Here is an 11,655-nt window from a genome sequence, read left to right as displayed (position 1 = left end):
CCCTCCGGCAATTATGGAGGGGGGGGGGGAGAATTGGGGAGGACCCCAACTAGAATTCCTCCTACTTGGGGCGCACCCTTGCTACTCCCCCCCCACTCCCACCTATATATATGTGGGGAGGGGCGCCTATGATGTCTACTACACAACCTTGTTCTTGTAGACGTTGTTGGGCCTCCAAGTGCAGAGGTTTGTAGGACAGTAGCAAATTTCCCTCAAGTGGATGACCTAAGGTTTATCAATCCGTGGGAGGTGTAGAATGAAGATGGTCTCTCTCAAACAACCCCGCAACCAAATAACAAATAGTCTCTTGTGTCTCCAACACACCCAATACAATGGTAAATTGTATAGGTGCACTAGTTCGGCGAAGGGATGGTGATACAAGTGCAATATGGATGGTAGATATAGGTTTTTGTAATCTGAAATTATAAAAACAGCAAGGTAATAAAAGTGAGCGAAAACGGTATTGCAATGCTAGGAAACAAGGCCTAGGGTTCATACTTTCACTAGTACAAGTTCTCTCAACAATAATAACATAGTTGGATCATATAACTATCCCTCAACATGCAACAAAGAGTCACTCCAAAGTCACTAATAGTGGAGAACAAACGAAGAGATTATTGTAGGATACGAAACCACCTCAAAGTTATCCTTTCTGATCGATCTATTCAAGAGTCTGTAGTAAAATAACACGAAGCTATTCTTTCCGCTCGATCTATCATAGAGTTCGTACTAGAATAACACCTTAATAAACAAATCAACCAAAACCCTAATGTCACCTAGATACTCCAATGTCACCTCAAGTATCCGTGGGTATGATTATACGATATGCATCACACAATCTCAGATTCATCTATTCAACCAACACAAAGAACTTCAAAGAGTGCCCCAAAGTTTCTACCGGAGAGTCAAGACGAAAACATGTGCCGACCCCTATGCATAGATTCCCAAGGTCATGGAACCCACAAGTTGATCACCAAAACATACATCAAGTGAATCAATTGGATACCCCATTGTCACCACGGATATCCCACGCAAGACATACATCAAGTGTTCTCAAATCCTTAAAGACTCAATCCGATAAGATAACTTCAAAGGGAAAACTCAATCCATTACAAGAGAGTAGAGGGGGAGAAACATCATAAGATCCAACTATAATAGCAAAGCTCGCGATACATCAAGATCGTGCCATATCAAGAACATGAGAGAGAGAGAGATCAAACACATAGCTACTGGTACATACCCTCAGTCCCAAGGGTGAACTACTCCCTCCTCGTCATGGAGAGCGCCGGGATGATGAAGATGGCCACCGGTGAGGGATCCCCCCTTCGGCAGGGTGCCGGAACAGGGTCCCGATTGGTTTTTGGTGGCTACAGAGGCTTGCGGCGGCGGAACTCCCGATCTAGGTTATGTTCTGGAAGTATTGTTGGATGAAGCAGCCCGGACCAATCTTACATGACCACGTTCATGAGACCAGTTCCACCGACAGACATGCAACTAGTTTTGCATAAAGGTGGCTGGCGGGTCTCTGTTTCTCCTAATTTGTTCATCACTTCATCTCTGGGTAAACCTGCAAGCTTGAACAATCCACAAATTTGTTCAACATATATCAAGTGCATATCAGGATGTTCAGTTCCATCTCCTGCATAAGGATTAGATAGCAGTTGTTCTATCATACCCGAAGGAATTTCATATTCAATATTTTCAGTAGGTGCAGTAGGTTGAGGGGAAATTAATTGTGTTTCTGGACAAGGTGAAGATACCCCGAACAAACCCCTCAAAGGATTGTTTTCCATAGTAGCAAGTGACAATAAATTTCAGCATACTATATAAATGTTTCCTTACCGAATTCCATTTACCAAAGGCGCTTCACTCGCCGGCAATGGATCCAGAAAATAGCCTTGATGACCCACAAGTAGAGGGGATCAATTGTAGCTCTTTTCGATAAGTAAGAGTGTCGAACCCAACGAGGATCAAAAGGAAATGACAAGTAGTTTTCAGTAAGGTAATGTCTGCAAGTGCTGAAATTGTAAGTAGCGAGTAGTTTGATAGCAAGGTAATTTGTAATGAGCAAGTAACGATAATTGTAACAAGTATGCAGCAAGGTAGCCCAATCCTTTTGAGGCAAAGGGCAGGCCAAAACGGTCTCTTATAATAATCAAAGTGTTCTTGAGGGTACACGGGAATTTCATCTAGTCACTTGCATCATGTTGGTTTGATTTGCGTTCGCTATTTTGAGAATTTGATATGTGGGCGGACCAGTGCTTAGGTGATGTTCTTACTTGAACAAACCTCCTACTTATGATTAACCCTCCTGCAAGCATCCGCAACTACGAGAAAAGTATTAAGAATAAATTCTAACCATAGCATTAAACTATAGGATCCATTCGGTCCCTTACGAAATAGTGCATAAACCGGGGTTTAAGTTTCTGTCACTCTCGCAACCCATCATCTATTTACTACTCCACAATGCATTCCCTTAGGCCCAAATATGGTGAAGTGTCATGTAGTCGACGTTCACATGACACCACTATGGGAATCACAACAGACATACCATCAAAATATCGAACACATATCAAATTCACACGATTACTTGCAACATGATTTATCCCGTGACCGCAAGAACGAAAGTAACTACTCACAAACAATAAACATGCTCATGATCAGAGGGGTATTAATATGCATAATGGATCTGAACATATAATCTTCCACCAAATAAACCATATAGTAATCAACTACAAGATGTAATAAACACTACTAGTCACCCCTAGCACCAATCTATAGTTCTGGTAACAAGATTGAATACAAGAGATCAACTAGGGTTTTATATGAGATGGTGCTGGTGAAGATGTTGATGGAGATTTCCCTCCCCAAGATGGGAGAGTTGTTGGTGGTGATGATTGAAGGAAATATGCCCTAGAGGCAATAATAAAGTTATTATTTATTTCCTTATTTCATGATAAATGTTTATTATTCATGTTATAATTGTATTAACCGGAAACATAATACATGTGTGAATACATAGACAAACAGAGTGTCACTAGTATGCCTCTACTTGACTAGCTCGTTAATCAAAGATGGTTATGTTTCCTAACCATAGACAAAGAGTTGTTATTTGATTAACGGGATCACATCATTAGGAGAATGATGTGATTGACATGACCCATTCCATTAGCTTAGCACCCGATCGTTTAGTATGTTGCTATTGCTTTCTTCATGACTTATACATGTTCCTATGACTATGAGATTATGCAACTCCCGTTTGCCGGAGGAACACTTTGTGTGCTACCAAACGTCACAACGTAACTGGGTGATTATAAAAGAGCTCTAAAGGTGTCTCCAAAGGTACATGTTGGGTTGGCGTATTTCGAGATTAGGATTTGTCACTCCGATTGTCGGAGAGGTATCTCTGGGCCCTCTCGGTAATGCACATCACATAAGCCTTGCAAGCATTGCAACTAATGAGTTAGTTGTGAGATGATGTACTACGGAACGAGTAAGGAGACTTGCCGGTAACGAGATTGAACTAGGTATTAAGATACCGACGATCGAATCTCGGGCAAGTAACATACCGATGACAAAGGGAACAACGTATGTTGTTATGCGGTCTGACCGATAAAGATCTTCGTAAAATATGTAGGAGCCAATATGGGCATCCAGGTCCCGCTATTGGTTATTGACCGGAGACGTGTCTCGGTCATGTCTACATTGTTCTCGAACCGTAGGGTCTGCACGCTTAAGGTTTCGATGACAGTTATATTATGAGTTTATGAGTTTTGATGTACCGAAGGAGTTTGGAGTCTCGGATGAGATCGGGGACATGACGAGGAGTCTCGAAATGGTCGAGACGTAAAGATCGATATATTGGACGACTATATTCGGACATCGGAAAGGTTCCGAGTGATTCGGGTATTTTTCGGAGTACCGGGTAGTTACGGGAGAAGCAATGGGCCTTGATGGGCTTTAGTGGGAAGAGGAGAAAGGGCCAAGGGGCTGCTGCGCCCCCCTCCCCTCTAGTCCAAATTGGACTAGGGAAAAGGGGGCCGGCCACCTTTCCTTCTCCTCCACTTCCTTCTCCCTTCCTCCCCTCTTGGTGGACTCCTACTAGGACTTGGAGTCCTAGTAGGACTCCACATCCTGGCCGCACCAAGTGCCTTGGCCGGCCTCCTCCTCCTCCATCCTTTATATACTGAGGCAAGGGGCACCCCATAGACACAAGTTGATCTTCGTGATCGTTCCTTAGCCGTGTGCGGTGCCCCCCTCCACCATATTCCACCTCGGTCATATTGTAGCGGTGCTTAGGCGAAGCCCTGCGATGGTAGAACATCAAGATCGTCACCACGCCGTCGTGCTGGCGGAACTCCTCCCCAATGCTTTGCTGGATCGGAGCCCGGGGATCATCATCGAGCTGAACGTGTGCCAAGAACTCGGAGGTGCCGGAGTAACGGTGCTTGGATCAGTCGGATCGTGAAGACGTACGACTACATCAACCAAATGCTTCCGTTGTCGATCTACAAAGGGTACGTAGATCACACTCTCCCCTCGTTGCTATGCATCACCATGATCTTGCGTGTGCATAGGAATTTTTTTTGAAATTACTACGTTCCCCAACAGTGGCATCCGAGCCTAGGTTTTATGTGTTGATGTTATTTGCACGAGTAGAACACAAGTGAGTTGTGGGCGATATAAGTCATACTGCTTACCAGCATGTCATACTTTGGTTCGGCGGTATTGTTGGATGAAGCGGCCCAGACCGACATTACGCGTACGCTTACGCGAGACCGGTTCTCCCGACGTGCTTTGCACATAGGTGGCTTGCGGGTGACAGTTTCTCCAACTTTAGTTGAACCGAGTGTGGCTACGCCCGGTCCTTGTGAAGGTTAAAACAGCACCAACTTGACAAACTATCGTTGTGGTTTTGATGCGTAGGTAAGATTGGTTCTTGCTTAAGCCCGTAGCAGCCACGTAAAACTTGCGACAACAAAGTAGAGGACGTCTAACTTGTTTTTGTAGGGCATGTTGTGATGTGATATGGTCAAAACATGATGAGATATAAGTTGTTGTATGAGATGATCATGTTTTGTTAAAGTTATCGGCAACTGGCAAAAGCCTTATGGTTGTCTTGTTGGGTTTCGTAGTAATTTCAAAAAATTTCCTACGCACACGCAAGATCATGGTGATGCATAGCAACGAGAGGGGGAGTATGATCTACATACCTAGTAGATCGACAACGGAAGCTTTTGGTTGATGTAGTCGTACGTCTCCTCGATCCGACCGATCAAGCACCGAAACTACGGCACCTCCGAGTTCTAGCACACGTTCAGCTCGATGACGATCCCCGGACTCCGATCCAGCAAAGTGTCGGGGAAGAGTTCCGTCAGCACGACGGCGTGGTGACGATCTTGATGTACTACTGCTGCAGGGCTTCGCCTAAGCACCGCTACAATATTATCGAGGACTATGGTGGCTGGGGGCGCCGCACACGGCTAAGGAATAGATCACGTGGATCAACTTGTGTTCATGGGGTGCCCCTTGCCTCAGTATATAAAGGATGGAGGAGGAGGAGGCCGACCAAGGCAATAGGTGCGGCCAGGATGTGGAGTCCTACTAGGACTCCAAGTCCTAGTAGGAGTCCACCAAGAGGGGAGGAAGGGAGAAGGAAGTGGAGGAGAAGGAGAGGTGGCCGGCCCCCTTTTCCCTAGTCCAATTCGGACCAGAGGGGAGGGGGGATGCAGCAGCCCCTTGGCCCTTTCTCCTCTTCCCACTAAAGCCCATCAAGGCCCATTGCTTCTCCCGTAACTACCCGGTACTCCGAAAAATACCCGAATCACTCGGAACCTTTCCGATGTCCGAATATAGTCGTCCAATATATCAATCTTTACGTCTCGGCCATTTCGAGACTCCTCGTCATGTCCCCGATCTCATCCGGGACTCCGAACTCCTTCGGTACATCAAAACTCATAAACTCATAATATAACTGTCATCGAAACCTTAAGCGTGCGGACCCTACGGGTTCGAGAACAATGTAGACATGACCGAGACACGTCTCCGGTCAATAACCAATAGCGGGACCTGGATGCCCATATTGGCTCCTACATATTCTACGAAGATCTTTATCGGTCAGACCGCATAACAACATACGTTGTTCCCTTTGTCATCGGTATGTTACTTGCCCGAGATTCGATCGTCGGTATCCCATACGTAGTTCAATCTCGTTACCGGCAAGTCTCTTTACTCGTTCCGTAATACATCATCTCACAACTAACTCATTAGTTGCAATGCTTGCAAGGCTTATGTGATGTGTATTACCGAGAGGGCCCAGAGATACCTCTCCGACAATCGGAGTGACAAATCCTAATCTCGAAATACGCCAACCCAACATGTACCTTTGGAGACACCTGTAGAGCACCTTTATAATCACCCATTTACGTTGTGACGTTATGTAGCACACAAAGTGTTCCTTCGGCAAACGGGAGTTGCATAATCTCATAGTCATAGGAACATGTATAAGTCATGAAGAAAGCAATAGCAACATACTAAACGATCGGGTGCTAAGCTAATGGAATGGGTCATGTCAATCACATCATTCTCCTAATGATGTGATCCCGTTAATCAAATAACAACTCTTTTGTTTATGGTTAGGAAACATAACCATCTTCGATTAACGAGCTAGTCAAGTAGAGGCATACTAGTGACACTTTGTTCGTCTATGTATTCACACAAGTATTATGTTTCCGGTTAATACAATTCTAGCATGAATAATAAACATTTATCATGATATAAGGAAATAAATAATAACTTTATTATTGCCTCTAGGGCATATTTCCTTCAGTCTCCCACTTGCACTAGAGTCAATAATCTAGTTCACATCGCCATGTGATTTAACAGCCATAGTTCACATCACCATGTGATTAACACCCATAGTTCACATCGATATGTGATCAACACCCAAAGGGTTTACTAGAGTCAGTAATCTAGTTCACATCGCTATGTGATTAACACCCAAAGAGTACTGAGGTGTGATCATGTTTTGCTTGTGAGATAATTTTAGTCAACGGGTCTGTCACATTCAGATCCGTAAGTATTTTGCGAATTTCTATGTCAACAATGCTCTGCACGGAGCTACTCTAGCTTATTGCTCCCACTTTCAATATGTATCTAGATCGAGACTTAGAGTCATCCAGATCTGTGTCAAAACTTGCATCGACGTAACTTTTTACGACGAACCTTTTTGTCACCTCCATAATTGAGAAATATTTCCTTATTCCACTAAGGATAATTTTGACCGCTGTCCAGTGATCTACTCTTAGATCACTATTGTACTCCCTTGCTTAACACAGTGTAGGGTATACAATAGATCTGGTACACAGCATGGCATACTTTATAGAACCTATGGCTGAGGCATAGGGAATGACTTTCATTCTATTTCTATCTTCTGCCGTGGTCGGGCTTTGAGTCTTACTCAATTTCACACCTTGCAACACAGGCAAGAACTCTTTCTTTGACTGTTCCATTTTGAACTACTTCAAAATCTTGTCAAGGTATGTACTCATTGAAAAAACTTATCAAGCATCTTGATCTATCTCTATAGATCTTGATGCTCAATATGTAAGCAGCTTTACCGAGGTCTTTCTTTGAAAAATTCCTTTCAAACTGTAAGTGCATCTAGTGCCACCCCTAGTTAGTTTTGGAGTATTGACGACAAACCTAGTTGAGGGACTAATGTGTTTGTGAGAATTGCAGGATAACACAGGTAGAAGTCCCTCATTGATTCGGTTTTACTACCAGAGATGACCCCTAAAAATGTATGAAGACATTGAAGCCAAAGGTGGTATATGAAGATATTCACATTGAAGACTATGACAAAAGAAGACACGTTATGAAGCCTATGGAGCTCGAAGACTTAGATCTTTCGTAGTTCTTTTTATTTTGTGTTGAGTCATAGGAACCACCGTACTGTTAAGTGGGGTCCAAGAGAACCGGTCAGAATGACTGAAGTGATGCCTAATTCAAAACCTATGTCTTCGAGCGAAGACTATGAGAGCAAATCTTGTCCAAAGTCGGACAAGTCAGCTTTACTTGTAGCCCAAGTAAAGTTGCCGTGTGAGTTCGAAATCTGACCGTTGGAACACGTGTCAGTTCCTTAGTGACCCAGGGTCATTTCGGACAAATCAGGTCGGGTTGCCAAGTGGCTATAAATAGCCCACCCCCTACAACCATAAACGGTTGGCTGCTCAGATTTCAGTGCACGGCTTTTGTCGTTTGAGAGAACCCACCTCGAAGCCTTTGAGAGAAAATTCCTAGTGAGGAGAAAAGCCCTAACCACCCAAAGCCAGAGAGAATTGGGCATCACTTAGGTCTTCTTGTCTGTGTGATCTGAAGACTTATTACACTTGAGGACTGTGCATCCTCCAGACGGTTAGGCGTCGCGTTCAGAGCATCCAAGAGACATTGTGGATTGCCAGTGAACAAAGTCTGTGAAGGTTTGGGAGTCTACCTTGAAGACTTACCAGAGTGATTGGGCGAGGACTATGTGACCTTAGCTCAAGGAGAATACGGTGAGGACTTGGTGTCCTGAGCTACGTGTTCAGGACTAGGTATCCGGGACTATGTGTCCTCAGGTTTAAATACCTAGCCGCTCCAACCAGACGTACAGTTGTCACAGCAACTGGAACTGGTCCAACAAATCATTGTCTTCAACGAGTCACTAGTTTCATCTTCACTTCCTTTAACTTACTGCACTCATTGTGAAGCCATTGCATGCCTGCTATATCTTTTGTCTTCACAACGTAACTGTATGATTTGTTTGGCTTCATAACTTCTTCCTACCTGATCCTTATTACACTGCAACTACTTGTCATTGTGCCTTCACTCTATTGAATACTTGACCATGGCTTGCCTAGTGTAATCTAACTTCCGCTGCATAGTAATAGGCATATCTCTACTGTTTGTCTTCATAACTTCCACGTTTTGAAGACTTTCATAAAAATCGCCTATTCACCCCCCCTCTAGTCGATATAACGCACTTTCAATTGGTATCAGAGCAAGGTGCTCCCTTGTTCTGTGTGATTCGGTTTAACCACCTGGAGTTTTAGCTATGTCAACTGCAGGGATAATTAAAGTCTCCGCTGCGTGCCCCGTCTTCGATGGAACTGAATATCCCTACTGGAAGAATAAGATGCGTATGCATCTTGAAGCCATTGACGTCGACCTATGGTATGTCGTCGAGAACGGCGTTCCCAAGGCTGGAGAAGGTGTCACTGCTGCTGATGTCAAGAAATTCGTTCAACTGGACTCTACTGCCAAGAACATCATCTGTGGTCATCTGACCAAAGGACAGTATGGCCGTGTGAGTGCTTTGAAGACATCCAAGCTGGTCTGGGACTGGCTCTCCAAGGTCAATGAAGGCATCTCAACCCAGAGAGATCAAAGAATCAGTGTCCTTCGCAATCTCTTCAACCGCTTCAAGCGAAATGACAATGAGAATGTCCAGCACACATTTGACAGACTCGCTGACATCACAAATGAGCTTCAAGCCCTCGGCGCTACTGAGATCACCAAACATGAAGTCGTCAAGACGCTGCTGAGATCACTTGATAGTCCATTTGACATCCTAGCCTTGATGATTCAAGAACGTCCTGATTTCAAGACACTCGATCCATCTGACATACTTGATAGGCTCAACACACATGAGTTTCAGCTTTCTGAGAAAAGAGATATCTATGGTCCAAACTATGGGCGAACTCGTGCCTTGAAGGCAAAAGTTGTTTCCTCATCTGAAGAAGAATCTGACAGCAGTTCTGATGATCCTGAAGACATTGGAAGGGAACTTGCAATGCTAGTGAAGAAGTTCCAAAAATTCACCAAGAAGAAAGGCTTCAGAAAGTCTTCACGATCAAGCTCAAGGAATGATGAAGCTTCTGCTCATGACTACAAGAAGAAAACATGCCACAAGTGCAAGAAAACTGGACACTTCATCTATGAGTGTCCACAGTGGGACAATGAGAACAGAAAGAAGAAGAAGAGCAAGGAATATGACTCAGACAACAAGAAGAAGAAGAAATACACAAAGTCTTCTTCCAAGTCTTCCTCAAAGTCTTCATCACACAAGAAGAGCTCATCTGGCAAGGCACATGCGTTTGTTGGCAAGGAAATGGATTCAGAGGAGGAGTCCGCTTCTGAGGAGGCAGAGGTGGAGTCTGAGGAGGAGTCTGATTCTGGCATTGCAAGTCTGGCTACAGCATACATCGCCAAGTCCATCTTCAACACTGAAGACAATGATTTCATCACCGACACCGATGCAAATGACAAGGACTACTCTACTCCTACCTACTGCTTCATGGCACGCGGTGCCAAGGTAAACAAACGCACTACTCACTATCAAACATCTAGTGACGATGACTCTGATTGTGATTCAAAACCCAGTTACAAAACACTTGCTAAAATTGCAACTGAACAACAGAAAACCATGGAACATATTCAAAAACTGTTAGACAGAGGCGATGATCTGTTGGGTGCTGAAATGACTTGATATGAATCCTTAATTGAAGACATAAAAAATCTTCACGTTAAGTATCAGGAACTTGAAGATCGTCATGATACTCTCTCAACAACTCATGAAAAGCTTTCCTATGATTATCTTCAAAGGAAGCAAGAACTTGAGAAATTGAGAGCGGCTCATGAAGATCTTCAAAAGGAAAACGAGTCACTTCGCGCCGAACAGATCAGTTCCGCTCAGGAAGGATTTGAACCACCATGTCTTAAATGCATTGAGCGTGATAATGCCACTTCTGTTGCTGAATGTTCCACTGCTACTGCTGTTGCAATATCTTCAACTGTTGATGTGGTAACTAACCCCTCTGCTGAGGATACCACTGCTATTGCTGATGAGAATGCTAGGTTGAAGACATTGCTTGAAACAGGGATGTACAAAAGTCTTCAAGGGCATCAGACACTTTGTGATGTCCTCAAAAAGCAGATTCTGAACCGAAACCCTAGGAAAGAGGGTGTAGGGTTCGTAAGGAAAATGAATGCAGATGGCTCTTACTGGAGACCTGAGCAGTACCCCAAAACCACATGGGTTGCTGCAAAGGAACCTTCAGCAGATCCATCCAACTTATCTGGCTTTACCTGTGCTAACCCCATTATCATTGATGAATCCTTTGATGCAAACTATAAACTGTTTAAGAATCAGAATGGTGAAGTGTTCGCAAGGTACATTGGTACTAACTGCAGGAATGGACCGCCTATGAAGAAGATCTGGGTTCCGAAAACGTGTCTGGAAAATCTTCCTGTGAATGTCTTCATGACAGCTCACATGAAGAAGACAAACCTCAGACCAAAGGCTTCATACGGTCTAAAGGCTTCATACAGACAGAGGACTCACCTGAGTCGCACTAACGCAAATGTTTTGCAGGGAAACCATACTCAGGCATATGAATATGAGAGCGGTTTATCAAACCGGCATGTTCATATGACCAAAAACTATTCTGCCTATTCTTATGAGTACTATTGTCTGCCTGCTAAACTGTTTGCTAGGGCTCCAAAACCAAAATTCTCAGATGCTGCACTTAGACTTATTGCTTCTAAGCCACCCTTGAAGATGTGGGTGGTTAAGAAAGCTTAACTCTCTTTTGCAGGGAAAGGTCTCCAGCAGAA

The sequence above is a fragment of the Triticum dicoccoides genome, chromosome 7A, assembly GCF_002162155.2.
Source record: "Triticum dicoccoides isolate Atlit2015 ecotype Zavitan chromosome 7A, WEW_v2.0, whole genome shotgun sequence".
Taxonomy (NCBI): Eukaryota; Viridiplantae; Streptophyta; class Magnoliopsida; order Poales; family Poaceae; genus Triticum; species Triticum dicoccoides.
The sequence above is the reverse complement of the archived record's forward strand: the minus strand, read 5'-3'. Positions refer to the sequence as shown.